Source organism: Salmo salar, chromosome ssa23 (assembly GCF_905237065.1).
Source record: "Salmo salar chromosome ssa23, Ssal_v3.1, whole genome shotgun sequence".
Taxonomy (NCBI): Eukaryota; Metazoa; Chordata; class Actinopteri; order Salmoniformes; family Salmonidae; genus Salmo; species Salmo salar.
The window spans coordinates 22,880,211-22,895,698 of record NC_059464.1 but is presented as its reverse complement, the minus strand read 5'-3'; positions in this window follow the sequence as shown (position 1 = coordinate 22,895,698).

The following is a 15,488-nucleotide window of genomic DNA, read 5'->3' as shown; positions in this document are numbered from 1 at the left end:
CCTGGTGTTGAATTTCCACCACAATCTTGGGCGTCACAAACTGGATCAGTGATTCCACCTGTGGAGCATTCCAGTGGTCTGCGAGGGAACACCAGGGGGAACGCGCATTCCGTGTGAAGGCGTACAAGGGAAATTCCCGTCTGACCAAAAACAACGTGGATCCGCCAGACCAGACTTTTACTGGGAGCTGCCCGGGGAAAGATACCTGATCCGCGAGCCTCTGAGGGACACATCTACTGAATTTAAATTAATTTGAATTAAATAAAAATTATAAAACCAATAAAACTGAACATAAAGATGTAGAAGACAGTACCACTAGTCTTAGAAGAAGGCTAGAGCTAGCCCTAGGAGAAGGCTAGAGTGAGGGCAGGAGGGGCCCCACTGACAATTGTCTGTAGGCATTTATATGAGAAGTGTCTACGTGGTCTGAGAACCACTGAAAATAGCACAAAGTGTTATTTTAGGCATTTATGAGATGTGTCTATATCGTCGGAGAACCACCGGGAATAGCACAAGGTGCTATTCTATATGTATTTGAAGTGGAAATACTATAGCATTTATGACTATACAAACTATTGATACTATGGCTGCTGAGGGACTGTAGATGCTAAAGGACTATAGATGCTGCAGGGACCATAGTATCATGACACAAGGCGAGACCCAGATGCAGACACAGGAGGCAGTCTTACAATATTTAATAATCCAATAGGGTAAGGCAAGAGAATGGTCGTGGACAGGCAAAAGGGTCAAAACCAGTTCAGTGTCCAAAAGGTACCGAAGGGCAGGCAGAATCAAGGTCAGGGCAGGCAGGATGATCAGGCAGGTGGGAAAGAAGTCCAGAGTCAGGCAGGGTCAAAACCGGGAGGACTCGCAAAAAGAGAATAGCAAAAGGAGTACGGGAAAAACACGCTGGTTGACTTGACTAACATACAAGACGAACTGGCACAGAGAGACAGGAAACACAGGGATAAATACACTGGGGAAAATAAGCGACACCTGGAGAGGGTGGAGACAATCACAGGAACAGGTGAAGCAGATCAGGGCGGGACACAATGCTGTAACTATAGGGACTATGGATGCTATTGGGACTATATATGCTCAGGGACTATAGATGCACAGGGACAATAGATACAGTGCAGACTATGGCAACTACGAAGACTGTAGGGGAACTGCAGAAGATTCATATGTATGCATAGGAGGCAACGACAAGTAATAAGGGAGATTACTGAGTGTGTTTGGAAATAGTACTAAGTGAATGCGGGTGAGAGTATTGTGTGCTGAATTAAGTGAACAGGGGTTTAGCCCCGATATGAGAGTTGTGTGAGTGTGGGTTGACGTGTTAATTAAGCTGGAAGTTTTTTTCTAAAGAGTTCAACAAAGGGTTTACGTATGGGAAAGGGAAATAGTAAGAGTAGGATGGAGGATCCGTGCTGGGAACCAAAAGGCCTGTGTAGTGTAAGGTAAAAAAAAAAACTGGTAGGGGGGGGGTACTGAACCAAACAGAAGACTGGACAAAATGAACAGATGGACATTTCCCTCTTGATGGGACACTGAGCACAGAAAGACTGGAGTCTGTGAGAGGCCAACTTGAAAGAAAACACAAGAAAGTTAAAGTGAAGTGGGATGATTTCAGAAAGTGGGAGAGAGAAGCAGAAAATGCAAAGGATAAAGCTGTAAGAGGACTGATGGTAAAGCATGTGGAAACGGAGAAGAAAGAGAAAGAAGAAAAAAAGAAGAAGCCTGACTGGCCTTTCTCTGAGGGGAACCCTTTCATGTGGCCCCCCTTGTATCCGACACTGCCAAATCCTCCATCAGCAGACGGAGATGGTGGCCTCCCACCCTCTCATAACCCATTTGGGGTTGGACCTGTGCCAGGTGGAGGAGCCGTGGGATTAGGAGCTGTTGGAGGAGCTGCAGAAGGTGCTGAAGACAGAAAGCTACAAGCAAAAACAAGGACCAGAGCGAACGGGCAGAGAGGAACAGAGGAAAGGGAGAGAGCAGAAGAGGAGCATGAAGAGCTCAGAAAAGAACTGGAGAAATGTAAGAGAAAATAAGAAAGTAGAGAAACAAGAAGCAAATTAAGGAGTGAAGCAGGAGTAATGAAGAAGATAGTAGCCAAGACGAAGATAAAAGGAGCAGCAGCGAGGACAGCAACTAAGGACAAAGCAGAAAAGACCAGGATAGAAAGAAAACCCCCAAAAAGAAGCTTGAGGGAATGTTTCCAATAATACGTTACCCCAACCCCAATGTAGGTGGGATGTTGGAAATGGAGAAGCCGTGGGATGTTGACGAAATAAAAACAATAGTGGGCGATGTCATTGACCCAGCAAAGGATGCTGTGAGGTTTGAGGAAGAGGTAAAAGCAATCATTTCCATGTACAACCCCACCACCAGAGAAATTGAAGAAAAACTCCACCGCTGCTTGAAATTTAAAAGGAAGGACTATAAACACATGTGGGACCGCGATGTACCAGTTTCTGATCGTGGTGACCAGCTGGATGCAGTTTTTATCGCTATAAAGGCTGCTTTCCCCAAAATTCACAGACTGGCAGAAAATCCATTCCACCAAACAGGGAACTTGAGTGACTACATGGAAATAATGGAGACAGTCTTCCTCCAACACTCAGCCATGACGCCTGACCAAGACTCCTACAGCAGCCTATTGTGCCATGCTGTGGTGACAGGCCTGTGAAAGATCTGAAGACAGCTGTAACTACAACTTGTATTGCATGGGAAACAAAACCACTGTCTGACGTAAAGCCATATATCAACCATGCGGAAAGACAGTTGAAGGAAAAGGAAACTTCAATTGGAAAGACTGAAGAAGGCACAACTGATGTACTACTCGGGAGGAGGAAGAGGATATTGAGAAAATGATGGCAACCGTGGAAGTCAAAGAGGCAGAGGAAGAGGTAGAGGCCGAGGGGCCCCTGCTGGAGCTGACGAAGGGTGAGACTGGAGCTGCTACAACTGTGAGATGGTAGGGTATCTTTCAACACGTTGTCCTGGAGTAGGAGAAGGCCAAGGATAGTGGCCATCCCCACCTGTGGGCGTGCAGGTGGACAACCCATTTGGAAGATGAGGTGGATGAGGGGGCTACCAACCATAGGATGAGGAGGAAAAAGAAGAAGAAACTCATGAAGAAAACAATGATGAAGAACCAGAAGAAACCTGTCAAATGCTAAAATTGACCACCTTGTCAACCCAAAAACCCCATATTGATATTTTAGTTAATAAACATAAAATTCCATTTTTGGTGGACACCGGGGCCGCGGTCTCAGTGTTGAAATTGTCTGCCCTGTCTGGTTCCCCCTCAAAGAAAACAATGCACACAGTTGGAGTGTCTGGAATTCCCTCTGAATAATGTTTGACTTTTCCCCTGGACATGGAGTGGGGAGAGGGAAAATGGAGACACCGATTCCTGTACTCCTCTGCCTGCCCAGTGAATTTATTAGGAAGAGATTTGATGTGTAAAATGAATTTATCTGTTGCCTGCACTGAAGAAGGATTGTCATTGGGATCGAGAGAAAATGGAATATTCCTGTGTCTGATGAACTGTTAACTATGCTTGGCACCTGGATGATCAACATGTTGAGGGACAGCTGAGAGAGCGATCCCCCTCTTCCCCGTTGCATGGTAACTGGGAAGTGTCTGAATACCTACATTGTACTGCTGCTGTTCCCTCATATGAAGAAGACCCTGAATACCAACAGAAATGGTCGAAACAAAAAGAGAAAGTTGAGATAACCATGAATGGGATATACAGAGGAGTAGACTTCGTATTAGCTGGAGTGTTGTTGACGGATACTGAGATGAGTTTGTATGAAGTCCCTGGCTGTGTTCCCCATTGTAGCTTATCAAAAGCTCCTGGAACACAATGGAAAGATGTGGGTATTTGGATGAAGAAAGTGATGTAAGCAAAACCATTGTGTGGACTGGGAAGGGGAAGGAAAGTGGGCAGGTTCAACAGCAACTTTCTATTCCCCATACTGGGCTACTGCGATGACAACCTGTTCCTGTTGAAGCCATGCCTGTGGTAGTACAAGATCATTCACACATTGATTGGCTAACGGATATACCTGAAGAACTGCGGTCTAAATCAAAGACTGACATTGGACGCGTTAAAGGAGCTGCGCCAGTTGTGGTCGTTCCAAAAAGCACCCACAGACCTTACAAAGCTCAGTACCCTCTTAGCAAAGAAGCCAAAAAGGGTATCATTCCCATTCATAGTCCGTTAGTTGAAAGAGGCGCTCTGGTTCCCTGCCTGAATTCACCATGTAACACACCAATTTTACCTGTTAGGAAACCATCTCGTGATTAGCGTTTTGTGCACGACCTTAGAAAAGTAAACGATGCTGTACATGCTAGAGCACCCCTGGTGCCTAACATTGTTACCATTTTATCCCAGGTGCCTCCAGGTAGTTGCTGTCTTTCAGTAATTGATTTAGCTAATGCTTTCTTTAGCATCGTTTCCGTTTCTTGGGAAGAAAAATGGAAATGGTAGTGATGGCTATGTTGAACCACTGGCAAACTTTGCCCAAGAAATGTCTCGAAACCTAGAGGGTTTTGTTGCTCCGGGAGGGTGTACTTTGGTTCAGTATGTTGACGATATGTTGTTTTGCTCACAATCAGAGGAGATATGTCATGAGGACACTAGGGCATTGTCGATTTTTTGGGCAAAAAATGGTCATAAAGTTTCCCTGAGTAAAATGCAATTATGCTGGAGCTCCGTTAAATATTTGGGTCATGACATTCCTTCTGACGGTGTGCCCTTTCCAAAGATAGATTAGAGGCAATTAAAGCTTTGCCTGAACCTGTTACCAAGCAGCATAGGCTGTCACGTCGTGTTGGGTGTAGGTGGTTACTGTCGTCCATGGTTGAAAGTATGCAGAGATAATTCAACAGCTGCAGGATTGTATTTATGGGAGAAAGATGGATGCGAGTGAAGTTGTGGTCTGGACGGATGAGGCTGAGATGGCATTGGTCAAATTGAAACAAACATTAATGTCTACCGCTTGCTTTGGTTTGCCAGACCATAATAAACCCTTCCATCTCTTCGTTTTGGAGACGAGTGGGTTTATGTCAGCAGTTTTGACACAGCATCATGGTGTGGGATATAGACATGTTGGTTATTATTCTAAACGTTTGTATAGTGTCATCAGGGGAATGGTTTCCTGTTTGAGATTGGTAGCGGCTGCTACTGAGGCTGTTTTGGCATGTTCTGATATTGTGGCTATGTCTCCCCTAACCCTCCATGTGCCTTATGCTGTGCACGCAATTATTACACAGGCAAGAACGGCTCCTTTGATGCCTGCGAGACTGCTAGACTATCAGAACATTCTGTTGACAATGTCTCATGTTACTCTGAAACGATGTACAAATCATGACTGTGACTTAGCTATTGAAATTGACCGTAACCCTAGATTGGACTTGAGAGACACCCCGTGCGACAACCCAGACTGTGAGTTTTTGTAGATGGGTCTGCCCGGAGAAATTAACTTCCCACACAGTCACTGGTCTCTCTCCACATGAGGTGCTGATTGGCCGTCCTATGAGAATGACTAATACACCCTTCACCCAGAACAGGTTGTCCCTGCAAGAAATGGAGGACGACATGGTTGAGTATTGTGTCACCCTTAACAGTGTTCTTAAGACTCTCTCGGCAGGTGGAGCTGAACACTGTTTGAACCCAGGTGATTTCGTGGTGGTCAAAGACTTCAGGAGAAAAAGTTGGAAGGTCCCCCGTTGGAGCGGGCTATACCAAGTTCTTCTGACCACCCCCTCTGCGGTGAAGGTTGCTGAGAGAGATACCTGGATCCACGTGTCGCACTGCAGACAGGTTCCTAACCCAGGAGAAGATGGGGCCTCGCCAGTTCCGGTGGTGCAGTGTGGCCCTTAGTAGAGATGCCACTTAACCCTGACCCCATGACGTTTTCTGCATTACACAACCACATAGGCCCACCGTCGTTTAGAAGGCCCTAGCGGATTTGTTAAACAACAGGTTTTATGTTTTGACTAGTCTTAGGGACAGTTGGTGCCAAACAGATGTCACTGCAACCTAATTGTGGTAAGAACAATGTAAACAATGGTTAAACATTGAGAGATTTACTCACCTCTAAGTCTACAAATCCTTTTTGTATGTGTGTGCACTTTAGATTGTACAACCCAGAGTGAAGGGTTTGAAAGGATGAAGTGTCTGGTTTTATGTGTGGATTTCGCTGACTTTAATAGAAATATTTTGATAGAAGCTATAATCTAATGCTTACATTAACATGTAATGATAATTACCACAGAGTGATAAGAGCAGGGAATGTGAGTGAAATGTTATGTTTGTGTATCAAATCAATGCTACTTTTCTAATAACCAATTAGATGGGTTCATGCAGGTGACAGACTGATCGTGTATGGAGGATTCCTCAATATCACTGATAAGCAACTTGGCAGTACGCCCAGAATGTTGCTATGGGAACAATCGAGGTATCTCAGTTTCAAGGTCTCAACTTGGAGAGAGAAAGCCTCGTGAGGTATTGGTCAGTTACATGTGCGAGCCACTGGTAATGATGAATTAATTATGCTAAATGATGCAAATATAACTTGTCTGTGTATAGCCCTATATAAGACAACTGCTGGGACTGCCCCAGCGGAGTTTCTGATAGACCTGTACGGTGTGAAGAGTTTGTTGTAACCTCTCCACTTTTCTGATAATAAATAGTGATTCATTTAAGATGGACTTCAGATGTCCCTGGTGTTTGAATTTCCACCACAGGAGTCTAAACAATGCTTCCCCACACTAAGCCTAATCAGGACAATTAGGAGAGAGGGAGCAGAGACAGACAGAGAAGGAGAGAGAGAGGGGGGAGGAATAGAACTAGAACCATGGAGCAAGGGAAGAAGGAAAATAATGGGGAGAGAGGGGGAGGATGACAGGGAGCGATAGAGACATGCTGAGAGGGAGGGAGGGAGAGAGAGAGGAGATATTCTCCTCTGCTATGTCCACCTGTATGTATGATGTCTTAGGCTGCTGCCAGAAAGAGGACTACAACCTTGGAGAGAAGAGTCAGTGAAGGAAGGAGGGGAAGAGAAATGCTCAGTGAGAAAGAGACATGCATTGGGAGTTTAGAGGGTTTCGATGAGAGGGAGATGGAGAAAGGGGAAGAGAAAGAGAGGGGATGGAGGGAAAGCGAGAGAGAGATGGAGAGAAATCTCTATTTTAATTCAAAGTCACAGTGCAGTGCTAAACTCAATCCACTTTCTGCCACGCGTATCAACCGCATTGTAAGGTTCTTACAGGGAAGTGTCCCACCCGGTCTCTCTCTCGCTCTCTCTCTTTCTCTCTCTCTCTTCATCCCTCCCTCTCTCTCGCTCTCTCTCTCCTGGCAATTCCATCTCTCTCTCTCTCTAAATCTATCTCTCCATCCCTTTCTCCCTATCTTCTATTGTAAGGTTCTTACTAGGTCCTTCAACTTGAATCCCTCTCTTTAATAACTCTCCAGATGAGGGCTCGGTCAGGGCTCCCAGCTCTAGCTAATCTCACACAGAAATAGATCTTCTCTCGTCTTCCTTTCTCTTGCATGCGTGTGTATGTGGCTTGCTGTTCTGGCCATATGCATGTATTACTGTCATGTTGAGTGTATTGCTGGCTCTCTGCTCTCTCTGATATTAATACTAATTCCCCACAGTACAGAAACAGCACTGATGGCAATTAGCATGTAGCGCCACCACAGAGAACGAATAGCACTGATGGCTAATTAGCATTTAGCATTTCACCATTGAAAACAAGTACCAGTGATGGGTAGGCTAATTACCATTTAGCTTCACTATTTGACGTACCACAGAGCAAGCCACAGACACTCACATAGCCTACTAAACACCCACATACACAATTTGGCGGACGCTTACTAAGGCAGAATTCTACCAAACATAACTTCTCCCATACTCAGCCACCACCACCCGCTGTTTGTGTGTTTGTGTTTGTGTGGTACTTTAGTTTCAGTCTCTTTGGCCTACTTAGATATGTTGTAAGTAGCACAGTGAGCAGCTCCTCTCCCTGTAGACACAGCTGAATAATACACACACATACACACAAACACACACACTGGCTCCAGAACAACTTGCTGGACAATGTGACGGTGTGTGTGTATGTGTGAGAGAGAGCTCATCTTGGTAATGACTTTGATACTATTATATTGCGGCGAAGGGACCAAATACATGCAGGCGCAGCCTGTTATATGACACTGTGTGTGTGTGTGTGTGTGTGTGTGTGTGTGTGTGTGTGTGTGTGTGTGTGTGTGTGTGTGTGTGTGTGTGTGTGTGTGTGTGTGTGTGTGTGTGTGTGTGTGTGTGTGTGTCTGTACTATTATTCCAGGCATTAGTGACAAGGCACATGTATAGCCTGGTATGTGAGCCTATGGGCCAATGGAGAGCTGCTCAGAACAACATTATGTCTTTCTCTGTCTCTTTAAGTGTGTGTGTGTGTCTGTGTGTTTCTCACTCTCTCTCTCTCTGCGTGTGTATGTGTGTGTGTGTCAGGGGGTTGGCTTTGTGACTTAGATTGACAGGAGTGCTCCTTATTATAGCCCAGACTGAAGTGTATGTGTGTCTCTCAGTATGCTGTCCCTGTCCTTCTCCCTGCTCTCTCGCTTTCTCCTGGTATCCCACCCCCTCACCCCTCCTCCACTTTAAGCAATAACAGTAGTTTAATCTCATCTCTCTCTCCTCCCTCTTCTCATCCCCCCCTCTCTCTCCTGCAGCATAATTTAGATCCAATGAATACCTAATGACCCAGAATCCTACCTGAAATCCTCTCACCCCCTTCCCTCTCACCTTCCTCTTCTCTCCTTTCCTTCTCTCCTCCCATCTCACCTCCTATCCTCTGAAACATGAATTAAGTATTGTGGCTTTAACCAACCTTATTTAATAAATACATTTTCACATAACGCTAGGCTATTTGCTGTTGAATAATTTTTCAAAAGGTTAAAGTTCCAATCTCACTGAATTAGGCTGGCTTCACATGCCCGTGGGAAATAGGAAACTGGGAAGTGCAAAGTGGGAAATCCAAAATGATTGTGTTCAAGTGCTTTTGAAGTAAATTCTTCAACCAATAAGATTTGATCTAGCTTGATACGCTTTCTAACATTGCTAATAAAAAAATTAGCTAACGTGCTTACATTGACAATATGGTCAGACTAGCTACATTATCCATATTGATAAGGTTGTGTAATTATCAAAAACAGATTTGTGGTTGGTTGAAAAGGTAAAAGGTCAGTGGTGAAACATCACAACTCGTCATCTCGGTTAACAACATTTTCTCAGTTTTCTACTTGAAATTTCAATTTGGAGGTTCATTGAAGTGAAATTTCCCAATGCGAACTAGGAGCTTCCGATAACTCCGATTGCGTGTGAGCGCGGCATTAGCCTATAAATACCTGTGTTGGCTATTTTTATTGTAGGGATTTAAACGCCACTCTAAAATCCCTTGTAACACAAAGTATTGCCTTTCGACGCATCATTTTATTTCAAAATAAAATAATAAGCATTTAGCAATTAAACATACAATGATGCCACAACACTCCCAAGCTTCACGTGGGAAATTGGCATGAACTAATGCCGTGTTCACTTGCTATCAGAGTTAGCAGCTCCTTCTTCTTTCATGGTACTTATTTATTGTGCATGCCGCCACCTACTGTGTGGGATGGAAAGTAAATAAATAAAAATAAGTAAATAAACTAAATCAAACTACTGTTCTGTTAAAAATAAAATAGATCTGATCTCTACACAGGTTCAAGGAGAGCATGGGTCTTCCGGCGCCAGTAACTCTTTAAGTCTAACGATGTAAACTCCCGGAGTGTCCCAATAAGTTTTCTGCCGCAGCCACAATAATGTCCAGTATCTTTGACTTCTTTGGCAGTTGAGCAATAGAGTTACCCGTTACGGGAGATGACTCTGCTCCGATGTTCAAAGCATGATACTTCTGTTGTGTGGATTCTTTTGAGGCCCACTGCAATTTTCCTCTGTTTTTCAGAAATAAAATGTATCAAAATAAGACTTTGAAAGATTCCACTTTTCTCATCGCATGCTTCACAATCTTTGACACGTCAAACTGGTCTCCCAGATATCCATCCTTGATCTTTCCAAATATCTCTAATGGTCGTCCCAGTGTGAGTTTTTTTATGCGTGTGATGTCATAATGCACTCATTGTTCCAAAATGTGATTGTTAAGCAACAGGACAGTTAACCCACGCTGCCATCAAACCAAGGCACGCTGCCTGCTAATTATCTATATATTACGTTTTAACATGTCAATTTCAAATTATATTCTAACAAGTTTTATTTTCTAACAACAGTTTGAATTGAGGTGTGTTCCGCCTCCTCTTTAATTCACATAAGAAATAGCTCATTTCACTCTTGCAAACAATTTATGTTTGAGGCTTTACTGAGCCGGACAAACTTCTCTCTCTTCGACAAGAGCTCAAGCACTTCTCCAGTTTTTCCCCAGATCAAGTATTCAGACATTTGTGCATCTCTAGTCAGAACAGGCCTTGCACAAACTTTTTCCCCCTGGCACATTTTCTGGCCCGCATTGCCTTCATTGTTGTTTTCCATACAAATAATAACTTTGGGCATTTATGCGTTCCTATCAAAGTAAGTGCCTTATTTTCTGTATAGTGTGTTGTTGTTTCTACTGTAGCATACCTTATGTTTGCAAGGAGCATAATGTATTTACTGTTTTATTCCCATTTTCAAATATTGGTGATAAATCATGCATTCCAATTCTTGCATAAATTATAATGGACACATATGATGTGTGTAAAATAGTTTTTTAAAGGTTGTATTGATTATGATGAGTGAATGCTAAGCTATTTGCCAGCTATATGTGGCGCCATGTTAGTTGACATCATACAATGCATTCTGGTTGTCACTCAAGCGTCTGTCAGACCAAAGATTTTATAACAAAACGAGATGAAGAGATGGTTCACTCGACTGACTTATTGTGCTTTCAAGACAACTGGGAACTCTGAAAAATATGAGGTCAAATCATGATGTCAGTGATCTTCAGGTCGGAGCACTAGAAAGAGGCCCGAGTTCCCGAGTTGGAATTCCGAGTTTGATAACCGTTCAAAACTATTTTTCCCAGTCGGAGCTTGTTTTTTTCCATAGTTCCCAGTTGCTTTGAATGCGTAGGAAGTTTGAGATTTTCCAGTTCCCAGTTGTTTTGAACGTGGCATCAGATTGTAACTATGGTACCTCAGGGTTGCCAGCTCAGAACCCCTTTCCAGGAGTTTTATCATTATTTAGCTTATGAACCTTCTGTCTGTCCCCGATTTATTGATAAATCCCCCATCATAGTAATATTTCCTGCATCATATCCCCCCACGATACCTTCCCCCATTCCTACCCTCCATGGACTTGAAACCCCCCCACAAATTACCCCCCTAAAATGGTTTCCTCCAAATCTGGCAACCCTGTTAAGCATTCGCGCTATGGTTAGGCTAGGCAGTAGGTTTGTATTTGGGGTGATGATTTGTGAGGTGATAACATTTTATTTGCTGTAAACAACTTGTCAAGTCATGTGCTCCGGTTCTTGTATACACTGTAACAAGTACATTGAAGATTTGTAATATGCTGAAAAGTGACCAAACTAAGTTCATATTTTTCAGGCTAGTGGCGCAGCCATCTTTGACTTTGACTTTGTTTATTTGCATTTTATGCTGCATTCAAAACAACTGGGAACTTGGAGAAATACGAGGTCAAATTGTGATGTCAGTGATCTTCAGGTCAGAAAGTCAGAGCTCTAGAAAGAGGCCAGAGTTCCCGAGTTGGAATTCCAAGTTGGATGCCTGTTCAAATTGATTTTTCCCAGTCGGAGTTTGTTTTTTCCCGAGTTCCCAGTTGTTTTGAATGCACTGAAGTCGGAAGTCGGAGATTTCTGAGTTCCAAGTTCTGAGCTCCCAGTTGTTTTGAACGCGGCATTATAGTGAATGGCATTCTGGGATTAGGAAGTTTTCGCTTGTCAAACATAAACAAACATGGATGCCATCATAAAGAATTTAGCAGCTGTTAGCTTAGATGACATGACACACATCTCTTTTCTAAACAATATTACCTTTCTCCCTTGTGCTCACCAGAGATGTGGTACATTGTAAACAAGTCTAGCTTTTAGGTCGCTAACTTACATTTAGTTTTTTGTCAACGCAACCTGTTATTTAGACTGGTTTATGGAATGAGTTTGGATGTGGATGTGTTCTGTGTGATGCTTGGATGATGAAGTTAACATTTATCTTTTACAATAAAAGGTGAGGTTGAGGAATAAAGTTGTGAAGACATTTATTTCCCATCAGTACAAAATATTGTTTAGATGCTTTGCAGAAGCATTTATTGTATCATACGTTCTGTTTCTACTGTTCCAATCACATATTTGCTATGGTATGCTGCAGGGACCACTCAACAATGATCACAAATGTGTGATCGTACGCGTCAGAGGGTTAATCAACAAACGCATCCCAACAAAAAACAAATCATTTTCCCGACATACACAAAGACCTATCCTCCACTCCAGTTTTAGATCATTTTGTTTTTGTTCCATTCTTTGACACTACTGTTGCCCATTCATCTTCACCCACTTTGCTCAACGCGCTGCTCGATTCATCCTCTGCATCCACTTCCTCCATCTTGACACCCTGAACCCACAGTGGGAAATATAACTTGAACGAGCCTCCAAGTCAGAATTAAATGTTGTTACCTGAGTTGTCGAGTTGTGACGTTTCACCACTGACCTTTTGCCTTTTCAACCAAAAGATGACAACAAATCCGTTTTTGACTATTTCAACCTTATGGAGAATGTAGCTAGTTTGACCATATATCAATGTTAGGTGAGCTAGCTAACTTTATTATTAGCAATGTTAGTTAGCTTATCAAGCTAAATGAATGAGTGTTCACGTGCCTTTCAAGACGGAGGAATTCTTCAATCAACAACATTTTTGCTTATCAATCTACCTAAAATCTTATTGACTGAAGGTGAACGCAACAGGTGAACTCAACACATTCATGTCAGACTTAAAGCCAATTTAAGCTTGATCTGCAAAGACGAAAATGAGTTTGAACTCCTGGAAAGACAATGGGGATAGATGCAGTAAAGAGGTCAATGGAATGCAGATTGTGGGGGATAGGACGCTGGATTGGTGCACATTGAACAAATCTGATCTAACAAAGTGGATATTTGTCAAATCTGTCAGGATTGATGTATTGTAACAGGCCGACAATGTGGTTACTAAAATCCAATTTGGATATATTTGGCTGTTTTTGCTGCATAACATTTAGAAGTCGTGCCTTTTCAGGTTTAGAAAAAGTGACTCCCATCCGTATAAAATGGTAGCATAGCTAGCATACAGAAATCGGTGGTGGTAGTCAAAGTAGTTTTTAACTGTAATGTAGTTGATTGATGACGATGACATGAACATGTATTGGGATTGACATCTATACAGCATTATACTCCAATTTTACCTCAACATAGTGTGAAATACACATATAAACAGGCAATGGGGAGATTCTGGATGGAGATGCTGGTGGGAAAACGGTGCAGACTTTTTTCTTCCTGCTATCTTGGCTGAGCTCCTATGTCAAGCACCGGGAAACGGACTCCAACATCTCAGAACAAGTAAGGTCTTGTCTTTTTGTTTAGCCAGTTGCTTGTAATTAGCTGGATGGCTATAGAGATTAGCCCTGAATCACTGTGAGTGATGTGGTGCAGACCAATGTATTGGATGTGTATGACAGCTCCTCGAAGCGCAAGAAGTATGAATGCTCTGACTTCTATGGAGGCTGAATCTCAGTAAATGCTGTACCTCCACTGTAAACCAAACTGTCAGTAATTCAATCATTCCGATTTGAACTCTGCAGGTAGCTAATGCCTCATGCTCGTAGCTCCAATCGCTGGATAATATGGCTTAGTATGTGGAAGGTAAGGAGCAAAACTGTTCATTCATTCATTAGAGGAGTAGGCAAATTGGTGTCAATGCACACGCTGACGGACAGTAAGAGAGTCAATATTGGGAACTGAAGGGAAGTAGGGAACATCACGGGGAACGTTCGGTCAGGGTCAGTTTGTTCAGGCCAGCCCAGGGCTTACTATTGACATCTATGTGTGTGTGTTCGTGTGTATGTGTGTGTGTGTGTGTGTGTGTGTGTGTGTGTGTGTGTGTGTGTGTGTGTGTGTGTGTGTGTGTGTGTGTGTGTGTGTGTGTGTGTGTGTGTGTGTGCGTCAGTAACTGGCAGTCAAGTCAATATGACATATGAATATTGAAACAGGCATTCTCTCCTGGCTGCTTCAATTATTCATTAAGCCATTCTTGCTCTGAGACCAGACCACTGTCTGCACCGGCACAACATCCCCTCTCTCCCTTCACTGTTTAATATACTCAAGAAAGCAATAGAGAGAGAAAGAGATAAAGAATGGAGAAAGACAAAGAGAGAGAGTGTGCACCTCCCAAACCGACTGCCTTCCATTAGCACCTCCTCACACTCTTCACAATAGAACAACAACATAACAGTGCTACAGCACACTAATCACCCTCTCTCCATTCACTGCTTAGAGAGAGAGAGAGAGAGAGAGAGAGAGAGAGAGAGACTGACAGAGAGAGGCAGAACGACATATAAATTAAGTGCTACAGGCGACGATGGAAGTTGAATCACCTCTGTGACATCATTCCCCAGGTGTCCTTGGTGATGAGTTACACCGTGACACTGTTCTCAAATCTGTTACCTTGGAGATTCGATTCTGTTGCTGTGCCTCCTCATGCCCTTGGGCTGTAGGTGTGTGTGTGTGGTGTGTGTGTGTGAGAGAGTGACAGGCCAAGGCAGTGTTGGGGTCACCAGAGACCCTCCCCAGCTGCCAAGCTGCCCTGCAGAGAGACACCAACACAACCCTTCATGACTAAACTGAGCCATCTGCCCACCTCTCTCACACACACACACACACACACACACACACACACACACACACACACACACACACACACACACACACACACACACACACACACACACACACACACACACACACACACACACACACACACACACACACACACACACACACACACACACCTGTCCACAGTCTCAGGGCCGACCTTGTCAAGCAGAGAAAGTTATCAAGAGCAGCACCTCTCCCCTCCTTCCTAACATTAGCATCTGTTCCACCCCTGAGTGCGGGTGTGTGTGTGTATATGTCGGTATGTGTGTACACACACTTGCATAAGCGTTACTCCTGTGGGAGTAGTAGGTGATACATTAGGTACATTTGCACCGGGAATGTTCACTCTGCTGAACAATAGATAGTTGTGTATGTGTGTTATGTTTTACTATTCTTGTGGGGACCAGAAGCCCTCACAAGGATAATAAAACAAGGAAAATTCAGACAAGTGGGGACAATACGCCGGTCCCCACTAGGAAAAAGGCTATTTTAGGCTTAGGGGTTAGGGTGGTTAGGAGTTA